We start from the raw sequence: 14,585 nt of genomic DNA, 5'->3' as shown, positions 1-14,585 counted from the left end.
TCTCCACTTCGGTGAAAGCCCTCATCCATCCTTCCTCCCGATGTTGGAGAAGATTGATCTCGACAGTTCCAGATTTGCTTCAATCGCCAACTGGAGATGTAAACTTGAGGGCGAAAATGTGCGAGTGAAGACAAAATCAAATGTTTATCTTTGCCTCCATCTCCAAGACAAACTGCCCACTTCCCCTTCATCCCCACAGCTGCCTCCCGTCTGCTGGTGTTTACTGTACCGACACAATGCAAACCTATTCCTAGCAGCTCGATGGAAACCCAGCAGAACACAGCACGCCACGTGGCGCCGGGACGCCGCGGAAGAGGGAGTCGGCTCCACTGTAATCACTCATCGTGGGTAATGGTGTTTATCATCCGCCAAGTATGAATCTCTGGCAGATGGCAGACGGTAATTTACCCTCTCTATTGTTGGTAAGAGGCTTAAAAACACTGAACAATGCAACAATACAACAAATCGTTTTTCCTTCCATTTCATCTGCTGAGAGGAAGGAAAAAAGAAAAGAAGAGAAGTGCACGATTATCTTGAGAATATGGAGACATGTCTTACAAAGATGATATTCTTATTCAAAAGCATAATAGTCTGAGGCAGAGTGCATCGCTTCACTCGTATGTTTTCACGAGGAGTTAAGAGTGAGATGTGGCCCGGGGTCCAGTGGAGGCCCGAGGACGGTGGTGGCCTCCTGTGGACCAGGTCTTTGGAGAAGATCAATACTTCTGTTTGTCAGATCAAAAGATTATTGTTCGACAAAATAAACCGTCCAGCGGTTCGCCGGCTTCCCTCCTCCACCGCTCTCCACCTCGGCCTCTTCTTCTCGTTCACCTCAGAAGATCCTCGTATTCCGCGGCTCGGCATCTTAACTACTACGATGCAACGGATTCAGACACCGAGGAATGTTTCTGCTCTCGTCGGCGCTCGAGTGGAGTTATTGTATTGAGACGTGATGAAGGTCGAACTCCTCTGAAGCTCACCGGGATTCGTTAGCACACCCACGGCTCGGGGGCAGCTACTTCCCAGCAGACGCTCACTTCAGACCTTCTCTCACTCCACGCCTCCTTATCTGTTCTTTTAACTTTTGTCTTTACATGTCCAAGAACACTTTTTTTTTCTGAGGAAAGATTCTAAAGACGAGGAACAAAGTTGTGTAAGTGCCGGGGAGGAGGAGACGGTGTTGGGGGTGTAAGGTGACACGAAATGAAAGTATTTTTACTGTTTGGGCGACGAGCAGAATGCAAGAGCATCTGTTATGTAAAGCTGAAATGTTTTTACGATGTCCTCTATGTTCACTTCTATTCATTATTGCTTGAAATGCCAAAGGAATTAGCGGCAAAACAAAGTTGTACTTTGAAGAAACTTTTGTAGTTTGAAATCACTGTTCTCTCAGTTTTCCGACTGAAAACATTGTTAGTGTCACAACTAAATGTTTGCCAAATGTTTTTTACAAATTAAAACCTCTGAGTGGTGGTTGTCATGGCACAGGAACAGGAAAATACTTTCTTTTTCAGTCTTATACCTGCTGGACCTGATTCTGACAGCTGAAGCTGCGACTCTCAGTCAGTTCTTCTCAGGAAATCAAACCCACGCACCAAAGTTCCGTAGAACAGACGTTCAGGGTGAGGAGAGGGAATGAAGGAGGAAACATTCTCCATATTCACACTCACTCAACCATCAAAACTCATTTTAATGAAGCTGTTTTAAGGTAAAAAAGAGTCTCATCCACACACATCACAACATGTTCAACTATTCATTTTAAAAGACAAGATCCAACTTGAGGAACATTGTGTAAAAAGCCAGTTTATGACTCAAAACTTTCTTCAGTGTTGCATTAATCAGTATCAGCCAGGAACAGAATGGAGATGTTACTGAGTCATATTTATAAATTAAAATATTCTGTCTCCCGACTCCAGCCACCGAACGGCACAGTTTTAACTCCGCTGGTTTCACTGTGAGAAAAGTTCTCATCAGTCTCACTAAATGAAACATCAGGGTGACACAGCAGAACTAATCCCCCTGTGTTTAAAAGTCCACAATTACACCAAACTCACTATCCAATTATACTGAGACAGGACACTTAGGCACCGAGTCCAAGACACAGGGAAACGAGTGAGGGGAGAGAGAAAAGGCTTTAACTGTGCTTTTAGATAACTCTGTGGATTTCAAGGTGCAGGGACACAAAGAGGAGAGGAAGAAAGAGGAGAATGACTAAATGAGAGAGAAAGAGAGAGGGAGTAATTATAAATGCCAAGGACAAAACGGTAATTTAATAAGACCCCTTGTTCCTTTGTGGAACATGCTCAGAACGTGTAGATCAATAGTTTCCCCGGGCAAAAAAATAATAACAATGATAATCACTTTAATGGCCCAGTTACACTGATAATGTCCATTCGAATAAATTACACTGCTGCTCAATGTGAAGCTTCTAATGGTCGTTACCCTTTATAACAGAATTAATCAGGCAGAGATGCTAAAAATAGAGTGTGTGTCGAGAAGATCTGCTCCTAAAAAATAAAAGCATTGTCTCTTCTCATCCGTCACCCACAGAGAAGTGAAGGGAGAAAGCGAGGAAATAAACGTATGAATTATGGGTTTCATCTCCAAGTTGGGGCGGGGGGGCGGGGGGGCGGGGGGGCGGGGGTGGGAGGTCAGGGTCTTTGACTCGGAGCAGAACCAAAGTCGGCGAGGAAGAAATGCTAATGGCCTAGGTGATGCTTGTAGGAGGAAAAGTAGCATTAATACCCATTTAATGGACTGTGGCAGAGCTCGGGCAGACGAACTGCGAGAGGAGTGTGTGAGTGTGTGTGTCTGTGTGTGTGTGTGTGCTTTGTGTAAGACGTTGGAGGCTTAAGGTTTAGGGGTTCTGTGGAGAGCCATTGTGTGTTAGTTTAAGCCTCAGATTTAACCTCGCTGTACAGGGAGCAAGATCAGCTATTACTGTCAGCAAAGTTATTACAGCTACATGCCAGTTGTGGGATTACTCTGCTTGGGATTCTGAGTGTGTGTGTCTGTCTGTGTGTGTGTGTGTGTGTGTGTGTGTGTGCGTGCGAAGGATATCGGTGAGTTTACATTGTGCAGCAGCAGATGTAGCAGTATATTATACACTGTTTGTGTGCAAGTGCCAGTTTGTTACGTGTGTATACATTCCGGTCGGCGTGTCGGAACGCACGGCGTGCACGTGGCGTCTGGACGACCTGTCGCCGAGCAGCTGCTTGCAAACGCACTGTGATTTCGTGATGGATGAAGTTGTGTGAAAGTTGAACTTTAAAAAACAAACAGTCTGAGATTAGCTACGAGGAAAAACGTGCAGTTCTGATCCACCTCCACAGATTGGATGTTAATGTAAAGTAATCAGGGTTCATACACATTTTGACCAATGGATATTCCATGACTTTTCCATGACTTTTCAATAACTTTAAACCAAATTTCCATGAACGAACATTTTGTGAAATCTCAGTGTATACGCAAAAAAGTGACAAAATGAGAATTCAAAGGCATACAGTATACCTTAAATGACACAAACCCAAGTATGCCTGCGTATATATTTTTAGCGTATTTCTTTAAAAGCCAATGAATTATTTAAAACATTTAAAGCGTAAATGAACGACATGAAAATATGAATATAACACATTTCCATGACTTTTCCAAAACTTTTGGGTGAGTATTTTTTTCCATGACTTTTCCAGGCCTGGAAAAACACATTTAAAATTCCATGACTTTTCCAGGTTTTCCATGACCGTACGAACCCTGAGTATTATATGCAGCATTAGCCAGAATTAGCTTCCAGCCACCGGGTTCAGAGCGAGAGGATTTCATGGAGGTGAAATCAAATCCATGTATTTACGGAGCATATAAGCTCAAGGACTCGGATTCAGACTTGACACTTTGCCACGTGTATTAACCAACTCTGGGTTTCTACATGAGGAAAGCTGCTTTTTTTTTAGATTTCTATAGCTTCCGTGTAGTTATTGTTTTAAAAGGAAGGGGTTTCCTTCCCTTTGTTGATCTTGGACTGGCCAGCGCTGAGCAGGAATCAAACCAGCGACCGTCTGGTTAGTGGACGGACCCGTCTGCTTCTTTAGCCACAGGAACCCAATGGAAATTACTATGTTTTAATATTTTTAGGTGCAGTTAAATCAGGAAATTCTTTACATCAACCTCCATCAATGCCACACGTGTGGTACCAGGGGCTCGGAGCCTATATAAATAAATATGAGAAACTTAATTCCACCACGTTTATATGTCCTTTACTTCATCTCCTTGTGCACGTGTGTTCATGTGGATGTGTTCGGCTTGTGCTTCAAGACTTTACTGTAAAGTCAAAGTTTGATAAAGTTATTCTTACGCCATGGAGGTATTCTGCTTCATTCATTTTTCATTAGTATCGAATCTGTGCATCCCTGCTGGAAACATGTACGAGGTTGTAAGTTTATACTCATGTTTTATTAAAAAATTCAATTCATAGCATTGTGGTTTTTTTTGTGATTGTTGGAAAAGTGTCTCTGTGTCGCTGAATAGATGAGCCGTGTTACTGCCACACCTACTGACCCAGACTGCTTCCTCCACAGACTCACGGACACAGATCACCCGCCCACTCGCTTCCATCTGCTTCTCCTCTGAAGAAAAACCTAACAGACCCCCCCACTCCTGCCCCCCCCGAGCTTCCAGGTGAATCGGCCTGCTTCTCGATGGCGTCTCTCTGCCTCTCTCTCCCCGTGTCTCTTATCTGCGGAGGTCTCGTCTCCGGCTCCGTTAGCTCACGCTGTCCGGTCGGGGGGGTTCTCCAGATGACACAGAGACACAAAATCTGTCCGTGTATACTGTGTGTGTGTGTGTGTGTGTGTCTGTGTGTGTTATGTGAATATTTAGACAACCTACACATCCCCAGTTAAAACAGCCGACCAAAACAGAGTGTTTCCAGATGGAGACTCTGTAAACCACGGTGGCCCATCCCTTCAACCACAACCTCTATGACACACACACACACTCTCTCTCTCACACACACACACACACACACACACACACACACACACACACACACACACACACACACACACACGGCCCTGCTGGGGCACACCATATCTCACTCTCCCGCTATGTTTATCTCCTGTGACAACTTTCTAGGCCAGACTATTGTTTCACTGTTTATCTGAACCCGAGGCTCCGAAAAAACCAGCAGCACTATGATTCAGACTTTCTGCTCCTTTTATAGACTGCGGGTATGAATTCAGAGGGAAGGCGGTTTGGAGAGGAATGAAGAGAGAGAGAGAGAGAGAGAGAGGGAGAGAGGGAGGCGGCGGCGCTAAGATACCAGTGTCTCGTTCAAGGTCTGTCCAAGGGCTCATCACTCACAACTCATCACAGCCTGGCAGGCATTGATCACACCGGATAAGGTGGATCCGCAAATGTTTATCAGGCTCCCGACAAAATCCTCCACAGAGACAATTCCAACGGTCGGATCGTCCTTTAATTGCAGCTAAATCGCCGACATCAAGAGAAACTTACTTTGAGGAATAGTTCAGGTCTCCTTCAAAGACAAACTTGCTGAGAGTTTTATAGGAAGACATTTTTACCACTTTCATTTCGGTTTAGGGATATGAAGCTGAAACCAGTATTTAGCACCAAGGACAGTAAATAAAGATTGGACGACAGGATAGCTTTAAAAAGGACAATATGGTTTTGCATTTAATACGATAAAACTAGAATGAAGCTTCATATTTGACAGCTGAGACATTTACTGGTGGGACCCGGATTCCACCGCCTCACTCACCACAGACTCCGGCTCCTAATGATTTCAAAAGCACATGTTAACACGGGTTATTGTAGCTTTTGCTCGATTTTGTGCAGCTGAGCAAATGAAGACACGTCATCCATCTTTAGATACGGTCTATTATTAGCACACAGACATGAGAGGGCTATAAATCTTGTCAATTAAATCTTTTACTTTCTACAAAGTTTGCCCACAACACAACACTGAGCTGTTCCTTTAACCCAGGTAGTCTCAGTTTCATGTGATAATGTTTTGAGATCTTTGAGCTGCTAAAATATTGAAAATGTCTAAAATATATATATGTGAAAAACAGCCGTTTGTCTTTGCTGTGGTTTGTCCACTGAGAGTTTCGCTCACAATATTTCTCATAAGAGTAAATGTCCACCGTGTTGGTCGGGGACATTGCTTGAGGTTTTTCAATGGTAATATTTCAAATAAACGTTCCTTCCCCTCCGCTGCATTGTGATAGAGGCAATAAAAAACAACTGAGACATGAGGAAAATAAAACTACCTTAATGGCCGATGCCACTAGAGGGCTACAGCAAACTTCTCAACTTTACAAATGTCTTTTTTTAACATTCTCCACTCCCACTATCTGTTTATTTGTTCCATTTAGTCTCTCCTTCTCCTCTATCCCGTGTCATCTTCTCTTCTTTCTTGACCTCCTTTTCTCTTCCCCTCTCTCCCACATGGCCTCATTGTGGTCGGTAGATTGTATGGTGCAGCCGCTTTGGAATCCCGGTGCCGTGCCAAGGACAAGCCATCGAGAGAAACCCCGTAAACAAGGACAAACCGCTGCACACAGGCGACTGGAAGAAGCATGTCACCCAACACTTCTCATCCCCACAGCCTTTTTCTATAAAGAACGGCAATGACGTGTATTAAATTGTAAAAGAAATGTGAATAATTAAACAAGAACGACACCAAATCTGAAGATGAGAGTCAACAGATCATAGAACCTTTTACTGTTCTTGGGGAGCTCTGATAGGCTTAGAGCCCATTTCACTCTGTTTCCCTTCGACAAAGCGGATGTCCTGAAAATCCGCACACCCCCCTCTCTCCTCACTCCACACAGTCCACGGACCCGAGCTCAAAGCCCTGGCACTGACTTAGAACCCATCAGGAACACCACACATTCTGTTTAATCCCCTTCTCCTTCGGCTTTGCTGCTCCTTTGTGAAACTCAGAACATGCAAGTGCATTAACTTCTGGCTCAGGCTGCCGAGTTCTGGCTATTTACTCCGTCCAATAGGCCAGCACATAACAGAGATGGCTTCCATTTGTAAAATCCGCTTTTTTTATTTTTTATAGTGAAGCCAATTTTGCTACAAGTTTCTGTTTCCGTTCCTTCGCAGACACCGATTCTGCTCGGGGAGATAACACTGAACCAACAGGCTCAGTGAGCTTAGAGAAAACTCAATACCCGGGCGATGCCTGACAGATCTGCCACCAGTTCTGGCTGGAAAACGGCTCCGTTGCCGGGTTTGGACTTCTATCATTCTCCTCACTCATCCTGCGGGCATCGTGATTCATTTCCCACGTCAAACCCTGCGAGAGCTATCTAGGTATATACATCACCAAATGAGAAAGGATTCATAAAGCTGCCGTTTCCCTTTGGCTTGAGGCGCAGAGTTCTGTTCTGTTGGCAGGTGAAGCGGCGGCAGGTACTCTGATCGATAGGAGGCGAAACACACGGGGGAACAAAACAAGATGTGAGGGCGCCCTGCTGGGTGTTTAGGAAACATTTGGAGGATTTGAACTGAAACTAGAACGACTCAAGTCTCTGACCTGGACAGGGATGGCTGGTTGGAGGGAGGGGTGGGAGCTAAACTGTAAATGCACTGCACTTAAAAAGCGCTTTTCCCCTGTTAATGACCACTTAAAAGGCCTTAAACAACCGGTCACATCCATCCATTCACACACACACATTTGCACATCACTACTGTACTTCTATTTTTAGCCCTCTCCCTATCACTCATTGGCACAGGGACGGCCATCAGAGGCAATCTGGGGCTCAGTGTCTTTCCCAAGGACAACTTGACACGTAGCCCGGCGGAGCGAGAGATCAAACGCCGACCTTCCGATTAGCGGACGGCCCGCTCCGTCTCCCGAGCCCACCCCTTCTCGAGGAGCTCAAGGCTTCCAGTGTGGAAATGGCATGTAGATACGATATGGATACGAGTGTAAAGAGGTCAACAACCTCGAGGAAGTATGATTTTTAAAAACAATATGATAACCCCCGTGGCCGGTTCACCCAGTCCGCCTCTGCCTGTGTGTCTGATTGTCGGCCTTCAAAGGCTTTTACATGCAAAACACAAAGGGAGGAATTTGAGTTCGGTCTGTAAAACGAGTTTAAATCCTTTGACACTTGGTAATGTGTGTGGACACTCTGAGTCAGAATCAGAGAGGGAGAGAGGAAATGTAAAAATTGCAAAAACATATAAATTGAGAATTGACCTCTTCCTCTGATAGCGTGGGCCAGCGTCCTCTCAGCTCCTCGCCGCTGAAGCTCCGGCAAAGCCCGGAATGAAAGAGGTTGTAAATGCAGCCACAGCTCAAGAACTCCCGTGTGTCCTCGCTCCTCTTCCCATTCGGCCTCATGAATATGCACGTGAATAATCTTTGCTGTAATATCTCAGGCCTTCGCACCTCCTCCAAACACCGGGGAGTGCCTGAGGTGTTAATGTCAAAGTAACACACGAGGATAAGAGGCTAAATGAAAATACAGGAAAAATGCCTGAGGGAGATTTGCCCGGCTTAGTGTTGTGTCTAATCGACGCCGGTAGAACTCAAAACTCTGGAGGAGTTGTCGTTGTGGGTTCTTGTGCCGGATCAAACTTTCCTATTTCTTTGGGATGAATGCTCCAGCTGAATCCCAATAACGAGGTTTTTATCAGGTGATTTACTTGCAATCCAACGGCGTGACCACACGTTAGACGGAACCTTGATATGTGACGAATCCACTTGTCTCTCAGACGCTGGTGTTGTTTCCACGCTGATAAATGTGCAGGAGATCAGACGGAGTCAAATAAACGGGATGGGACGGATTCACCTCTGAGGTACGTCGGCTTCCACCCGCTTTCATTTCCTCCTGTATAATCACATCTCCTCATCTGCAAGAGGTAAATAATTCCGCTCCAGGCTGATATTTACATTTCACAAACCTGCGAGCCTCTAATCCTGCCTGTGGTTTCGACCGGGGTCAGATCCACGTTATCTCTCACTGAATCGTTTCCACACTCAGGCCGAGGCCGAGGGGTTTCCTGAATGGGTTTTTTTTTGTCTCAGCAAATGGCCTCTGAGCTCCAGGCTAGCCCAAAACACTTAAGACCTTTATTATAGGCACTTAACCATAGGGCCCCGTCAGTGTTGGCGATAGGCTCTAAGTCACAGATAATGGGCAGACATAGACACACAAGAAAGCACACACACACACACACACACACACACACACACACACACACACACACACACACACACACACACTCACAGACACACATTATGGTATCATCATCTGTTCTCAGTCAGTGGTGTAAAGCTACTACAGTGTTTGACCCAGAAAGACTGTAGTGTCTATCAAATGGGCTTTTGTGTCTGAAGACAGAAGAGTGTGGGTTAGTGTTGACTGTGTGTGTGTGTGTGTGTGTGTGTTTGTTGCTGACTCCTTAACAAGCGTTGCACTGCTGCTATAGTTTCCGCGTCACCGTGCACAGTAACTAAACGTATGTTAAGTATTAGCACACGCATTAATAGCTCCAAAGAGGAAGCAAGTGTGTTTGTGTGTTGCGCGCCACATGCATGCACGTGTGTGAGTGTGTTTGTGTGTGTTTGTGTGTGTTTGCGTGCATGTCTGCGGGCTGATTTCATTTCTTATTGCTTTTTTCCAGCGGTTGCACGGGACAATTAGCATTCCAGTCTGTTCCCCTGGTCTCCTATGAGATGTCTCCTCATTTGAAGATGAAACATCCCCTTAAGCTTGTGTGAGTGTCAGGGAGACAGTGAGAGAGAGAGAGAGAGAGAGAGAGTGAGTGAGTGAGAGAGAGGGTGGAGAGACACTCGGGCTACGCAGGAAGGGCGAGCTAGGCGAGCTGGATCTGCAGTATCCCTCCAGAGTCGAGGCTTTGAAGTGCAACGTTGACCTCGGCCCTGACCTCCATGTAAAAATGCGGCTTTTAATTCTCCATCTACAGCGAGAGACAGGAGACAGTGAAGATACAAGGCAGCGACAGGTTTTATCTGTATATAAATATAAATATATATATATATATATATATGTATGACACTGAGATAATGGTGGAGAACACCACGCAGGTACAAGAAAAATGCAAATGTGTTCCGAATGCAAATTGCAAACACTTCAATACATAAAGGTACACACTCAAGGTTCATAGAAACACACAGACACTTGCACCGCACACCCGCATCGACCCTTTCTCCCATGAGTCATCCACTGCACTCTCATTCATCAATATTAGCACTCCGAGCACACACACACACACACACACACACACACACACACACACACACACACACACACACACACACACACACACACACTACACTACACTCACACACTCAGGTTTGAGCAGCTATCCGTATAAGGACTACGCACTGACTTCCATTCATTGGGGACAGTCGATAACCGAAACCTCATCCTTAACCTCAACCATAACCAATTCATTTCTAACCTCAACCTCAACCAAACCACAATTCACATCTTAACCAGGACCTCAGAAATTAAGTTTTAAGTTTTAGTGTCGGTCCCCATGAGGTCTACTGGTCCTGACAAGGTCATGGGGAAAGGGTCCTTAAAAGATAAGATAGTGGGGACACTTCACTCGTCACTTACCTTTAACTGCTCGACCTTAACCATAGCAACTAAAGATTAAACCTAATTGTAATCTGAGACCCAAACCCTCTGCAGGAACCTTGACTTGTGTCCCCACAGTGATAGGAGGACACCTGAGGGAAGCTTCCATTCAGGTCCAGGTGCTCACAGGCATATGAAACAAGCCTTTTCCAACGTGCGCTCACTCACGTGCACACTCACACACACACACTCGCTGCACCGTCACCTCGGGGTTACTCTGCAGATTCCTCTACGTCAGCCGGCTGAAGGAGGATGTTCGAGGAGCAGAGGACACGGAGCCGCTCGGCTCTTTCTTGCCACACAGTTGACTTTTCTAAGCATCTGGCACAAGCGTTTCTTCTTTCCTTTCCTGATGCAGCTGAACTGATGTGCACGAGTTTGATTATTTCCCTCCGAGACGATCTCATTTGCTCGTTTAATTTTCTCTTTTCGTCAGCAACTTGTTATTTATTTCCTCCGCTCCATTATCCCCTTCCCTTTCACTTACATCAGTCCGTCTCACTTGATCCCCTCTCCCTCTTTTTACCACCCCCACCACTCCCATCTTCATATCTTCCTTTCTCTCAGTGCCGCTCTCTCCCCCGTTTCTCTATATTCTACGAGCTTATCCTCCGGTTTCTGATAAAAAAGTAATAAGGGTTTCTAATGGCTTCAATTTCCTTCCTTCTCCTCTCCTGGCAATCCACTGTGTATTGAATTCTTGATGATAGCCATTGTTGTTTCTAAAACAAAGGGGAGAATGTGTGTGTGTGTGTGTGTGTGTGTGTGTGTGTGTGTGTGTGTGTGTGTGTGGTTGTGTGTGTGTGTGTGTGTGTGTGTTTGGAAAGCGAGGCCCAGCCTTTGCTTTTCCCCTGTTGGGTGTATGTGTGCATGCTTTCAGCGATTGTATATTTATGTGTGCAACTTCTCCCCTGTGATTCCAGCCCACCACTTAAAGCCAGGGGTTTAATTGAACAGTGGAAGAGGTTGGCTGCTCCTGGCTTCAGTGGTAGTACACTCACCACCACCCACCCCCCCACCCCCCTTGGTCCACGCCAGGGGCTTGCCTGGGGCTATAAAACTTTCACTAAAGCAATCCCATGCACACTCCACGGCCCTCGCGAACACAATGCGAGTCTTGATATGTGTGCATCTGCGCGTGAGGGAAGACGAGAGAAAGGAAATCACTGAAGGTCAGAGTCCTTCTCCTCATCTCCTCTTTGCCTCCTTCCGAGCTCCATAGATCCACTTTTAATCTCCCTCTGATCTCCAACCCCCGTGTAAAGAGACCCAATTTAGGCCGGGGCTTTGGTTCTATTGTACTCCATTACTCAGACAATGGCTTGTGCCACCGCACAGGATGAATGGCTCTCATAAATACTGCATCTGAAAAGGGATGCATTCACAAGCACCCGTATATATGGTTCTGAATATATTGTGCAAACATAGAGCCTCGTAAAATGCATGTCTGCTCATTCAAAATTAGTTTTTTAACAGCCCTTGTTGAAGTTTTACAGCATACCTCGTCTACGTGTTATTTCAGATGATTGCTTATCTTTTTAATAAATGATCGTTGTCATATTGTGTATGAATAATATGACTCCTTCCTTAGGGGTTGATCGACAACTGCTGAGAATCAAAGAATGTGAGTAAAAGAAAAGTGTGTGAGAATGAAACTCAGTGTTAGACGGAAGGTCACTCCGAGTGCTCGTGTCCTCTCGCCATTTCAAAGCAGTTTCACATTAATTTCCCAGATAGCGGTGGCTTGCCGTAGTTTTAATATGAACCGTTTATTTCCAACTTCTCAGCAACATAAGAGATTACTAACTTGGTGCTTTGCTGCCTTACATAGCTGAATTCAAGATTTTACCGTCCATGCAGACACAGGCACAGCTCTCTCTCTCTCTCTCTCTCTCTCTCTAATGCATGAACTTTTCTTTCACTCTTATGCGAACCACCGATGCCGCCATTGTCTGAATTTATTCTATGGGAATATCTGCAGAAAGGTTAATGGGTTCCTTTGCCATACTTCGTCCTTCCAACATGTTTCTCCGGTGCCGTGGCGACCTGTAATTGTGAGCAGCAGCATTTTAATGTTTCTACAGTTGACAATACCTCAATGTCAAGCCTGTCGTCGGCCTTCATCGCTTCTTGCTTATTCCTGGAATTTCTAATGAGATGTGCAAATATATAAAGTGCATAAAAAAACAAGTGGACGGATTCCTGCTTTTTATTCATCGTTGAGTTAGTCTTCGATGTGCCCACACACGGTTCAATGTCATGTTGACTCATATTAGACTTTCCTTGAGAAAATAAATTGGGAGTCAAATGTTTCTTATCTGGATATTTCAGAAGAATAACGCTGTCCGAATGAGTCTGGGATGGATGTCACCTCCTCAGAACACTGAGCGACCCCTGTCCTCGTTTCATTTTTAATACCCATCTGAGCACACTCCCAGGTGAGATAGCCCTCGAACAAATCATCTTCCTTCACCTCTCTCCCTCCCTCTCCCTCTCCATTCTGTCAACTATATTCTGAAAATGAGCTGAGAGTGAGTGGGAAGAGACAGGAAAGGGGGACTGCACGTCGGAGAGAGAGAGAGAGAGAGATGGGCAGAGGTGAGACATTAATAGTGACAGGGCAGAGCTATTGAGAGCCTGGCTCCGATCCCTCTGCCGCTCTCAGAAGGTTCGGGGACCAGGTAATGAGTTGATGGTGACATCTCGGCATGGAGGTACTGTAAAGAGGTAGGTAAAGGGCTAAAGCTTATAGATTGAGACTTTTCAGGGGGAGGGAGACGCATTATTCTGATGGGGTGGGGTCGAGAGGCCTCTAAAAGCCTCAGGTTCCAGCTCAGATCTCACTACCATCAGTCCCTGGACTAAGCTAGTAGGGGTTTGTCTGGATAAGTGGACCTGACAACCTCCAACAATGAGCTTCTCCCCACAGACACACCACTCCGCCATTTACTCCGGCCGAGGCTACGTCTGCGGGGATTTGTCTTTTTCCATTTGCTTCCTATAGCTTCTCATGTCTATGTGTGTCACCATTAGGGCAGCAGAGAGAAAAACTGGCTTTTTACCAGAGGATCATGCCATTTGTTTTTTGTATTCCAGTATTTCAACCTAAAAAAATAGGCGAAAAACAAAATGACCCCCCTGCCTTGCTGCTCACACAGACACATGGCGATCCGACAGGTAGAGACATTGGAAATAACAGCACATCCTCCCACATGTCATCTGGCAGCGGGAAATGATAACACTATGAGTGAAGCAGACTTTTGATCCACCAGGAGCTTATGTGCATCAGGAAATCCAGTATCTCCTCAGCACATCTGAGGCACCTCTTACTTTCATGTGGTATAGATCAGATTGCTGGGAGGCCAGGGTAGAGCATTAGAGGCAATGATAAGATACAGTTCGCTGTATTGTACACATGTCAGCCTGCAAGCGGAATCCCAACATATCTAAAAGTTGCACTGCAGGTGAAAAGCAGGAGACAGGAGGTGTTGTGGATTTTACAGGAGAAGCTACACACGTTTCTTCTGAACAAGGAAAAAACAAGACAAACCAGTTGACAAAACAATTGCAGGGTGCATTTAGTTGCTGTTGTGCGGCTGTCGGCTGGATCACAGAGATGATGGATTTTGCCAAGTTGTGCTGAAACTGTTGATGTCTTTTTTCCTTTTCTTTTTATTACTTTCTGTTAAGAACTTTTCATCCATTGTGGCTCAAAAGTTGTGAACATTCCGTCAACAGCAGTTTCCCAAGGTCGAGACTGAATCTGAGGCTCTGTGGTACAGAATTGAATGAGTACACTTGTTTATTTATGATTATTTATGTCTTTACTTTATAAAAGAGGACAATTTAAAAGGGATTAATGAACACAAATATATGTAAATCTACCCAAATCAGATAAAAGGCTTCTTTTCATCAGCCGTCACTTTTCCCGCTAATTAGAAT

General features: G+C 45.2%; 1 protein-coding gene across 1 annotated transcript in view; it reads left to right on the top strand.

The window, feature by feature from the left end:
• The first annotated feature begins 601 nt into the window (after nucleotides 1–601).
• rpl38 (ribosomal protein L38) overlaps nucleotides 602–14,585 on the top strand; it is a 347,971-nt gene continuing 333,987 nt past the window's right edge. The window contains exon 1 of the mRNA XM_061094571.1: nucleotides 602–605. The gene's annotated coding sequence lies outside the window, so the exon portion shown is untranslated. The remainder of the gene's footprint in view (nucleotides 606–14,585) is intronic.

This window comes from Limanda limanda, chromosome 21, assembly GCF_963576545.1.
Source record: "Limanda limanda chromosome 21, fLimLim1.1, whole genome shotgun sequence".
Lineage (NCBI taxonomy): Eukaryota > Metazoa > Chordata > Actinopteri > Pleuronectiformes > Pleuronectidae > Limanda > Limanda limanda.
The sequence above is the reverse complement of the archived record's forward strand: the minus strand, read 5'-3'. Positions and strand labels throughout refer to the sequence as shown.